This window comes from Eumetopias jubatus, unplaced genomic scaffold (assembly GCF_037043125.1).
Source record: "Eumetopias jubatus isolate StellerSeaLion01/CBP00866 unplaced genomic scaffold, mEumJub1_p1.0 scaffold_2, whole genome shotgun sequence".
NCBI lineage: Eukaryota > Metazoa > Chordata > Mammalia > Carnivora > Otariidae > Eumetopias > Eumetopias jubatus.
Window position 1 is genome coordinate 181359662 of NW_028274808.1, and position 12544 is coordinate 181372205.

Sequence of the window (12544 nt, forward strand, 5' to 3'; positions counted from 1 at the left end):
GAATATCCTTTAATTACTCAAAGAAATAGGTTTCCTCCTTTCTTTCTTGAAACACACAGCCCTCATGGAAATTTCTACTTTTTGGATAGTTATGAGTAAAGGAAAATTTTTCCTTCTTTTAAGCCTACTGTAAGAAAAAGAAGAACTTAAATGCAATGACAATCAGCCACTGATGTGTGACTCGAATGATAACAAGGCACAATAGAGAATAGCAAGCCTGTGAGTACACACCCTCTCAATCACTTTGCTGAACTACCTGCATGTGGGCCTAGTGTTGGTCACATCCTCCAATTGTTCAACAGAGACTTGAAATCAAATTTTAGATGAAATTCCTAATTTTAAAATTTAGCAACTAATTTATGCTTTTTAACACTTTGTAGGCCAACAGCACACAGGCTTAAGAAAACGACAATAATAAAAAAATGTGTACGCGTGCCTACTCGTGCGTACGTAACACACAAATGACACCAGGCTGGATTTGGCCTCAGCCCTTCCTAAAGGTAGTTAGTATCTACTTCTTGTTTGCTCCCCCCTTAGCACCTACTACAATATTGATTGACTTGAATTAAAATTATATAACATCTACTTTTTGCTCAACTCTAAAGACTACTTTAGGAGCAATTTATATTCATTTATAAGAAGTGAGCTGGGTTTATGTGATATTAATTAATTCATCAAATTATCATACCCCTAGTCTGTACCCCTAGTGTACCAGGCACTGTGAATATAGTAGGGAAAAAAAAGACAAAAATTCCTGTCTTGATGGAATTCACACTCTTAATAGGAGAACTAAAAAAAAAAAAACAAAAAACATAAATGAGTAAAATGACTTCTATATTCTGTTAGCGTATGATAAATACTGAGGGAAAAAATAAAGCAGATAAAGGGTACTTAAAATGTAGACGACCTGGGTGGCCAGGGAAAGCTTCCTTAAAAAGGTGACCCTGAGTCACAACCTGAAGCCATGGGTAGCTGGGGTAGGAGCATTTCAGCTGAGGGAAGAACAAGTGGAAAGGCTCTAAAGTAGGAAGAACTAAAGTGGACTCTGTCTATAAACAAACACAGACCAGTGTGGCTGGAGTTGAGAATAAAAGATGCAGCCTAGATAATGGGGAAGTAGACCAAGCCGACCCTGGGGAGTCAAGCTGAGTAAGGAGGGAAGCCTCTGGAGTCTTCCCATATTTACCTAAACCAATAAAAAGTAAGCAGAGCAGCTTTCATGCCTGCATACTCTCACTGTGGCCATGGACACAGAGGTCACAGCTGAGATAGTGGGCTCAGCTCCAGGTCACTTCAAGTTTGGAGGGATGCCTGAAGCGGCCAGGCTGGTTCTGGAGTTGGATCAATTCAAGTATACACCAGGGATCTTTCTGCCCTCTAACCCTGGGAGCCACCCAATGCTTACCATGGCACAGGCTCAAATACCTAGCTAGCACACCACTGGGAGGTTGAGAAGGCATCAATTTAGGAAACTTGTCTCCTATTAGTGTTTTCTACTGAACACTGATATTAAGATTCCTTAGTAAACTGGTATACCAGCTATAAAATTCAAAGAGCGGTGCTTTAGGACAGTGTACCGGAAGTGGGAGTCAAATCTCAACAAGTTATCATAAAAGATACTTTTATTTCACATCTGAAAAATATAAAAAGGGCTAAAGCTGTACAAGATTGGGTAGTGCTGGTTTTCCCAAGAGTACTGTGATAAAATGGCCTAAGCAAGATATAAAATTAGGCTGGCAAGCTATTCTTTATCACTTAAAACTCAGACCAAGATTCTATATTGAAAGTGCTTTCCGGCAGCAAGATGGCGGAGGAGTAGGAGACCTAGATTTCGTCTGGTCTCAGGAATTCAGCTGAATAGGGATCAAACCATTCTGAACACCTACGAAACTCAACAGGAGATCGAAGAGGAGAGTAGCAACAACTCTCTGAACAGAGAACCGACCACTTACTGGAAGGTAGGACGTGCGGAGAAGTGAATCCGAGGCGATATTCGGGAGGCTAGACAGCAGGGGAGGGGGCCTCCGTCGGCCGCTTCTGGCAAGTGATAGAGCCGCGGAGCACAAAATCGGAACTTATAGAAGTTGGCTCTGCAGAGGGACGTCGCTGCAGTGGCTAAGCGTGGGGTGGAATCCTCCCGGGACAGTGTGGTCTCAGGACCCTTGGGGTCACAGAAAGACCGGGGGTGCCTGAGTGCGGCAGAGCTCCCAGGTATCGGAGCGGGGAAGCCGGCTGCAGAGACGGAGCCGAGGCGCGGGCTCTCAGCTCAGGGTTGCCATAAACTGTGATGCGCGGCCCAGTTGGGCCACTGCTCCTCCAGCAGGGACCCAACAAGCGGCAGAGCCGGGGATACTCCCCTTTCTCCCCCGGGAGGAGCGGCGTGGGAGCGCACTGCAGGGATCTGCTGGGTTTGGAGACTCCACACGGGGTCGGGTGCCAGAGATAGAAATGCTCCGTCACAGGCCGGGTGAGCACGGAGTGCGGCCGGAGACCGGGGAGACAGGAGTGACTGCTTTTCTCTGGGGGCGCACTGAGAAGCGGGGCCCCGAGTTCTCAGCTCCTCCGGGCGGAGATTGGGAGGCCACCATTTTCGCCCTGGACCTCCAAAGCTGTACCGAGAGCTTGCAGGGAACAAAAGCTCCCGAGAGCAAACCGAGCAGCTTGCTTAGCCCAACGGACGAGGGCGGGGCAATTCAGCCTCAGGCAAAGACATTTGGAAACCACGGCAACAGGCCCCTCCCCCGGAAGATCAGCATGAACAGCCAGCAAGCCAAGACCAAGTTTACCCATCAAGGAGAACGGGAGAACTCCAGCACTAGGGGAATACTGCACATAGAATTCATGGCTTTTTTTTTTTTTTTTAACCATGATTCATTAGTTCATCAAAGTTAATTTTTTTAACTTTTTTTTTAATTTTTGTTTTTCCCTTTTTCAACCAACATCTTATCAATCCCTTTTTAAAAAGAACATTTTTTTATTTTTCATTTCTAGAGTCATATTTTATCCCTTCATAGTAGTTACCTTATTTTTGGCATATATATATAAGTTGTTCTCTCTTTAAAATTTTGAGATACAGTTTCTTCTAACAGATCAAAATATACCCTAAATCACTAGTGTATGGCTTTGTTCTAGTCTCCTGCCTGATCACATTCTCTCCTTTTTTTAAATCTTCTTCTTTCTTTTTTCAAACAACTTAATTCCTTTTATAAAATCTTTTATAATTTTCATCTTTACAGTCATCTTCCATCCCTTCATTGTATCAACCCTTATTTTGTACATATATGTCTTTCTTCCTTTAAAATTTTAGGAGGCACTTTTTTCTAACAGACCACAATATGCCCAAAATCTAGTGTGTGGCACTGATCTATGCACTAGCCTGATCATATTTGATCATATTCTGTTTTTGTATTGTTCTGTTTTTATCTTTTTTTTTCTTTTTTTTTCTCTTTCTTTTTTCTTTCTTTCCCTTTCTTTTCCCCTGGTTTCAGGTCTTTTCTGATTTGTATACAGTGTATTTGCTGGGGACATTGTTAACCTGTTAGCATTTTGTTCTCTCATTCATCTATTCTCCTCTGGACAAAATGACAAGACGAAAAAAATCACCTCAGCAAAAAGAACAAGAGGTAGTACCGTCAGCCAGGGACCTACTCAATACGGACATTAGTACGATGTCGGACCTAGAGTTCAGAATCATGACTTTAAAGATACTAGCTGGGCTTGAAAAAAGCGTGGAAGTTATTAGAGAAACCCTTTCTGGAGAAATAAAAGAACTAAAATCTAACCAGTTGAAATCAAAAAGGCTACTGATGAGGTGCAATCAAAAATGGGGGCACTAACTGCTAGGATAAATGAGGCAGAAGAGAGAATCAGTGATACAGAAGACCAAATGATGGAAAATAAAGAGGCTGAGAAAAAGAGAGAGAAACAACTACAGGATCACGAGGGCAGAATTCGAGAGATAAGTGATATGATAAGACGAAACAACATTAGAATAATTGGGATCCCAGAAGAAGAAGAGAGAGAGGGGCAGAAGGTATATTGGAGCAAATAATAGCAGAGAACTTCCCTAATGTGAGGAAGGAAACAGGCATCAAAATCCAGGAGGCACAGAGAACCCCTCTCAAAATCAATAATAATAGGTCAACACCCCGACATCTAACAGTAAAACTTACGAGTCTCAGAGACAAAGAGAAAATCCTGAAAGCAGCTCGGGAGAAGAGATATGTAACCTACAATGGTAGAAATATTAGATTGGCAACAGACCTATCCACAGAGACCTGGCAGTCCAGAAAGAACCGGCAAGATATCTTCAGAGCACTAAACAAGAAAAATATGCAGCCAAGAATACAATAGCCAGCTAGGCTGTCATTGAAAATAGGAGGAGAGATAAAAAGCTTCCAGAACAAACAAAAACTAAAGGAATTTGCAAACACGAAACCAGCCCTCCAAGAAATATTGAAAGGGGTCCTCTAAGCAAAGAGAGAGCCTAAAAGCAGCATAGATCAGAAAGGAACACAGACAATATACAGTAACAGTCACCTTACAGGCAATACAATGGCACTAAATTCATACCTTTCAATAGTTACCCTGAATGTAAATGGGCTCAATGCCCCAATCAAAAGACACAGGCTATCAGATTGGATTAAAAAACAAGACCCATCAATATGCTGTCTTCAAGAGACTCATTTTACACCCAAAGACACCCCCAGATTGAAAGTGAGGGGGTGGAAAACCATTTACCATGCTAATGGACACCAAAAGAAAGCTGGGGTGGCAATCCTTATATCAGACAAATTAGATTTTAAATCAAAGACTGTAATAAGAGATGAGGAAGGACACTATATCCTACTTAAAGGGTCTATCCAACAAGAAGATCTAACAATTGTAAATATCTATGCCCCTAACATGGGAGCAGCCAATTATATAAAGCAATTAATAACAAAAGTGAAGAAACACATTGACAACAATACAATAATAGTGGGGGACTTTAACACCCCCGACTGAAATGGACAGATCATCCAAGCAAAAGATCAACAAGGAAATAAAGACTTTAAATGACACACTGGACCAAATGGACTTCACAGACATATTCAGAACATTCCATCCCAAAGCAACGGAATACACATTCTTCTCTAGTGCCCATAGAACATTCTCCAGAATAGATCACATCCTAGGTCAAAAATCAGGTCTCAACTGGTACCAAAAGACTGGGATTATTCCCTGCATATTTTCAGACCACAATGCTTTGAAACTAGAACTCAATCACAAGAGGAAAGTCAGAAAGAACTCAAATACATGGAGGCTAAAGAGCATCCTACTAAAGAATGAATGGGTCAACCAGGAAATTAAAGAAGAATTAAAAAAATTCACGGAAACCAATGAAAATGAAAACACAACTGTTCAAAATCTTTGGGATACAGCAAAGGCAGTCCTGAGAGGAAAGTATATAGCAATACAAGCCTTTCTCAAGAAACAAGAAAGGTCTCAAATACACAACCTAACCCTACACCTAAAGGAGCTGAAGAAAGAACAGCAAATAAAGCCTAAACCCAGCAGGAGAAGAGAAATAATAAAGATCAGAGCAGAAATCAATGAACTAGAAACCAAAAGAACAGTAGAACAGATCAACGAAACTAGGAGCTGGTTCTTTGAAAGAATTAACAAGATTGATAAACCCCTGGCCAGACTGATCAAAAAGAAAAGAGAACTGACCCAAATCAACAAAATCATGAATGAAAGAGGAGAGATCACAACCAACACCAAAGAAATACAAACAATTATTAAGAACATATTATGAGCAACTCTATGCTAGCAAATTAAGATAACCTGGAAGAAATGGGTGCATTCCTAGAGATGTATCAACTACCAAAATTGAACCAGGAAGAAATAGAAAACCTGAACAGACCTATAGCCACTAAGGAAATTGAAGCAGTCATCAAAAATCTCCCAAGAAACAAAAGCCCAGGGCCAGGTGGCTTCCCAGGGGAATTCTATCAGACATTTAAAGAAGAATTAATACCTATTCTCCTGAAACTGTTCCAAAAAATAGAAATGGAAGGAGAACTTCCAAACTCATTTTATGAGGCCAGCATTACCTTGATCCCAAAACCAGACAAAGACCCCATCAAGAAGGAGAATTACAGACCAAAATCCTTGATGAACATGGATGCAAAAATTCTCACCAAAATACTAGCCAATAGGATCCAACAGTACCTTAAAAGGATTATACACCACGACCAAGTGGGATTTATCCCTGGGCTGCAAGGATGGTTCAACATCCGCAAATCAATCAACGTGATACAATATATTAACAAAAGAAAGAACAAGAATCATATGATCCTCTCAATAGATGCAGAAAAAGCATTTGACAAAGTACAGCATCCTTTCTTGATCAAAACTCTTCAGAGTATAGGGATAGAGGGTACATACCTCAATATCATAAAAGCCATCTATGAAAAACCTACAGCGAATATCATTCTCAATAGGGAAAAGCGGAGAGCTTTTCCCCTAAGGTCAGGAACGCTGCAGGGATGTCCACTCTCACCACTGCTATTCAACATAGTATTAGAAGTCCTAGCCACAGCAATCAGACAACAAAAAGAAATCAAAGGCATCCAAATCGGCAAAGAGGAAGTCAAACTCTCACTCTTTGCAGATGATATGATACTGTATGTGGAAAACCCAAAAGACTCCACCCTAAAACTGCTAGAACTCATACAGGAATTCAGTAAAGTAGCAGGATATAAAATCAATGCACAGAAATCAGTGGCACTCGTATACACCAACAACAAGACAGAAGAGAGACAAATCAAGGAGTCGATCCCATTTACAATTGCACCCAAAACCAGAAGATACCTAGGAATAAACTTAACCAAAGAGGCAAAGGATCTGTACTCAGAAAACTATAAAATACTCATGAAAGAAATTGAAGAAGACACAAAGAAATGGAAAAACATTCCATGCTCATGGATTGGGAGAACCAACATTGTGAAGATGTCAATGCTACCTAGAGCAATCTACACATTCAATGCAATCCCCATCAAAATACCATCCACTTTTTTCAAAGAAATGGAACAAATAATCCTAAAATTTGTATGGAATCAGAAGAGACCCCAAATAGCCAGAGGAATATTGAAAAAGAAAAGCAAAGCTAGCGGCATCACAATTCCGGACTTCCAGCTCTATTACAAAGCTGTCATCATCAAGACAGTATGGTACTGGCACAAAAACAGACACATAGATCAATGGAACAGAATTGAGAGCCCAGAAATGGACCCTCAACTCTATGGTCAACTTATCTTTGACAAAGCAGGAAAGAATGTCCAATGGAAAAAAGACAGTCTCTTCAACAAATGGTGTTGGGAAAATTGGACAGGCACATGCAGAAGAATGAAACTGGACCATTTCCTTACACTACACACAAACATAGACTCCAAATGGTTGAAAGACCTAAACGTGAGACAGGAGTCCATCAAAATCCTAAAGGAGAACACAGGCAGCAACCTCTTCGACCTCAGCTGCAGCAACTTCTTCCTAGAAACATCGCCAAAGGCAAGGGAAGCAAGGGCAAAAATGAACTATTGGGATTTCATCAAGATAAAAAGCTTCTGCACAGCAAAAGAAACAGTCCACAAAACCAAAAGACAACCGACAGAATGGGAGAAAATATTTGCAAATGACGTATCAGATAAAGGGCTAGTATCCAAAATTTATAAAGAACTTATCAAACTCAACACCCAAAGAACAAATAATCCAATCAAGAAATGGGCAGAAGACATGAACAGACATTTTTCCAAAGAAGACATCCAAATGGCCAACAGACACATGAAAAAGTGCTCAACATCGCTCGGCATCAGGGAAATCCAAATCAAAACCTCAGTGAGATACCACCTCACACCAGTCAGAATGGCTAAAATTAACAAGTCAGGAAATGACAGATGTTGGCGGGGATGTGGAGAAAGGGGAACCCTCCTACACTGTTGGTGGGAATGCAAGCTGGTGCAACCCCTCTGGAAAACAGTATGGAGGTTCCTCAAACAGTTGAAAATAGAGCTACCATATGATCCAGCAATTGCACTACTGGGTATTTACCACAAAGATACAAATGTAGGGATCCGAAGGGGTACGTGCACCCCAATGTTTATAGCAGCAATGTCCACAATAACCAAACTGTGGAAAGAGCCTAGATGTCCATCAATAGATGAATGGATAAAGAAGATGTGGTATATATACACAATGGAATATTATGCAGCCATCAAAAGGAATGAGATCTTGCCATTTGCAACGACGTGGATGGAACTGGAGGGTGTTATGCTGAGTGAAATAAAGTCAATCAGAGAAAGACATGTATCATATGACCTCACTGATATGAGGAATTCTTAATCTCAGGAAACAAACTGCGTGTTGCTGGAGGGATGGGGTGGCTGGGTGATGGACACTGGGGAGGGTATGTGCTATGGTGAGCGCTGTGAATTGTGCAAGACTGTTGAATCACAGATCTGTACTTCTGAAACAAATAACGCAACATATGTTAAGAAAAAAGAAAAAGAAGAAGATAGCAGGAGGGGAAGAATGAAGGGGAGTAAGTCAGAGGGGGAGACGAACCATAAGAGACGATGGACTCTGAAAAACAAACTGAGGGTTCTAGAGGGGAGGAGGGTAGGGGGATGGGTTAGCCTGGTGATGGGTATTAAAGAGGGCACATTCTGCATGGAGCATTGGGTGTTATGCACAAACAATGAATCATGGAACACTACATCAAAAACTAATGATGTAATATATGGTGATTAACATAACAATAAAAAATTAAAAAAAAAAGAAAGTGCTTTCCAATCATGTAATAAATAAGAAAGATGAAGAAGACCCTTTGCAAATGCCTCTGAACTAGCCTTGTTTTTTTAATCAACTCTACAACAATTCAAAAAAGTCATGATATAAGAAAACAGCAAATCTAATACAATCTAAACAGACTATTTCTATATAATGCATTGATGAAATCATATTTTAACACCCCAATATTGCCACCCCCTTGGAAATAGCTAATGAGTCAGGTTTGCATTTCCACAGACTTCAGTAGTAATCTCATCAAATAGAAGATAAGCATACATACAACAAAAGAACACAGACAAAAGAAAGGAAATTAAAGGGAGCGAGGATAAAAAAAAAAGTCACCTAATTAACAGAAGAAAAATTAAAATACACCTCATATGTCGTGTGCAATCCATGATTTTTTGAATGTGGGCAACTGGTAAATACATACCAAACAGTGAAAAGTTTGACCAACAAGTGGTCAGCTCGCAGAGTTTAGCAGCTGCTCTGAAAGAATATGCTACAAAACAATGTGCCTTGATTTTCTAATATTTCCTACGGCTCTTATCTAGCAACTATGACAAACAATGCTTTTTTCCTGCCACTTGGTGGCAATATGCACACATTTACAATGTTATTCATTTCCTAGTTTAAAAAAAAATCAGTCTTAAATTATTTTCAGAGAAGATGATTCAACAACTTTTTCCTCAAACCCTGAGGTGAGTTCTGGAAAATACCTTACAGATTCAAAGAAGCCTTTTTATTCAGCCTAATACACAAAACAGGTTAGGTTAGACAAAATCCAAACATCATTTACGTTATCTGACCTTTGCAGAATCATTATCCTTTGATGAGTATTCAATCCAAAAGTACCAAAATAGAAACTTTTTTGCACACACCAGTTACCTCAATTAACACACATTCTCAGTATGACTTCAGTAGCATCAACTGGTTGTCTACACGGCTTTACTGTGCCTCAACAGTATCTCTACCACCTTCACTACTGCTTAATGACTTCCGTTGACACAAAGTTGAAGCAATACTAATACGTCAACTGTAGTTTCCCCGTCTTTATTGAAAATTTTCCTCTAGACAAAATGATCTTTTTAAAAGTCTATTTTTTTAACCTCGAATAACCTTCTTTAACGAAAAAGTAAAACTAATCACTAACATCAGTGGGATAACAGATGTCCAAAAAGATAAATATTTGTTATTAGGCACCAAAGTTAATACCAAGGACAATTTAACATTTTAGGACAAATTTTCCTGACTTAGTATTTCTAGCATCATTCTCTAGACTTACTTTCTATGCCAAGAAGACTGCAGTCATGTCCCCAGGTTACCTTGTGCCTATTGCCTTAGCGGCTTTTCACAAAGGCCTGAATCTTTCTTTCCACCGCGTGCACCAGCCGTGAGTAACTGGCCAGGCTTCATCCAGAACACTGGACCTCCCGAGCAGTCCCCTACTATTGATCCTTTCTAAAAATCAAGTAATTTTAACAGGTTTCCACCTTCGTATGTAAAACAAATACACGTCTACTCTGAAAATTTAATAATACAAATATATAAAAAATACAGAAAAGTAGTTACTCTGGCCTTTCCATCATTATTTCTTCAGTCTTTGGAAGCTGGAAGCTTAGATTCTTCAAGCTCTCCTTTATCTGCTGTTTTAGACAGGCCAGGCCAGACCCAAATAGAGAGGAAGTGAAAACGAAGGCAATCACAACAAAGGATAACCTTTAAATCATCTACATGAGAAGCCATTACAGCTTTGTACTCATTTTCAACAGTAACTAACAAGAGGAACCTTATTTGGACTTAGGCGTTAACTCTTTAAGTAGCTGTTCCTTTCTGCTTTCCCTGCAGGGCCTCAGTTAGTCAGTATTAAATGACACAATGACTTCCAAAATTCCCAGTCAAGATTCTTTTGCATAGTACCTGGCACCTAATTTCCTAACCAAAATAAAGAAAAATGAATTAATCAATGAATCCAGCTGTACCAAAATGCACCTTCAAAAATCCAGAGAAAGAACAGCCTCGCTGCAATAAATGCACACCTATTCCTATTTCCATCAGATGCAGCCCAGGCTCATTGAGTTGATGGTAAAGGAACGATCTGAGGCAAACTTTGTGTTCTTTAGGCATCTTTACCTCCTCCATTTTCAAGCCTTATTGTATGTGACCAGAGACACAAAATGGAAAGCTATGAAAATTAGGGCAATAAAAAGAATATGAAATTTGGAGTTACAGTCCCAGGGGTTCTAATCCTGGCTCCATCGATTCCTAAACTAAGATGAACGTGTGCATGTTTAAAGTTTCTGATCTTTAGTTTCCTAAGAGAATGAGGATTGTAACATACTGATTTTACAAGATTATTCTGAGGATTAAAATTTTTAAATATCAGTAAGGCATTTCCAGTCTGGTCCATGATTGGAGCTGAATAAAGGGCAAGTGTTTCTTCTTCAGGTTTATTATGAGGTACAAGGCTGGCCTACTAACTCATCAAATATTTAGGGTGTTTACTTGCTCTGTTTCTACAACAATCTGCTCTGCACACACATTCAATTTCATTATATATATATAAAAAAATTGAATATCCAGTATTGACTTCATAAAAAAAAAGGAGCCACTATCTTGACTTGACTCTATGTCCCAAACTGTAGATACCAACTTCTTCCCATATTTAATTCTAAAATCAGATGGCTAAGTTTTATTAGTAAGTTAAGATAAAATAATCAGAAGTTTAGTAAGCTTCAATAACGATAAGAACACTTTGGCAGTATGAATCCTAAATACTGCTTGAATTTGCTCATCCTATTTGAGGATAAAGTTAATTACACAGCTTCACCATCATCTCAGCTTGGATTGAGAGGGCTTTAAGAAAGAGACCTCTTAACTTTCTTCCAGCATAGACATTAATCACATAGTTACATCTCACTCCTCTTATGCATTATGCTAAGTTTTCCTTTATCTCACAAACTCTAAAATACCAGTCATCCCTTTCAACCCAATACCCAAACCTGAATTTTCATTCCTTCTCTCACTTCAGTTTGGGCTTTTCTGGCCAATCCAAAAAATCTTTCATCTTCCCCTACAAGCAGCCTTTGTCCACGAAATGCTTAACACAGTCTCAAAGAAGTCCCAAAGACAAGAAAATCCAGCAACCAAATGAAAAAACAAACAGCAAAAGTCCCAAATGCTGAAATTCATAAGATACTGCAGCAAATACTAAATATGAAGATCACTGTTATAGTTTAATTCTGCAAATCTGACTTCTAGATACTGTAGTGTCTACATTCTGAGTACAAACTGAGTACCACCTCAGTGTTGCTATTTTTCTTAACCTGAATTAGGCACAGGGTCAAGGTGGAGAGCTTTATAATCACTCAATTCAGGTGTTTATTTAGCCTTCTCCTTTTCAAAAGTACTTTGGGGGGCAGGGTCACATGTTTATAAAACTACATTTTCCACCAAAAGGAAAGCTATTTTTTGAATGAGCTAATGCACCACAGAAATACTTAGGGAATATCATGTAGGCTGCCCCCCAATCCGGCAAATTATAGATTATTTCATTTCATAACGTCAGAGACCTAGCCAGATGATCTTTACTAAAGTTTCTCCCCTTCAATAGAGACAAATCCCCCATTTTTCATTTGGTACTTGCAAAGCAACCCAATAAAAGAAACCATCCTCAAACTTGTATATTAATACATCACTTGCAAATTCATGATAGCTA

The 12544-nt window shown here is 39.5% G+C and overlaps 1 protein-coding gene across 8 annotated transcripts in view; it reads right to left on the minus strand.

Moving 5' to 3' along the window:
- The window catches only part of RBPJ (recombination signal binding protein for immunoglobulin kappa J region), a 113694-nt gene that overhangs the window by 21761 nt on the left and 79389 nt on the right, over positions 1-12544 (minus strand). The gene's annotated exons all lie outside the window — the stretch shown is intronic.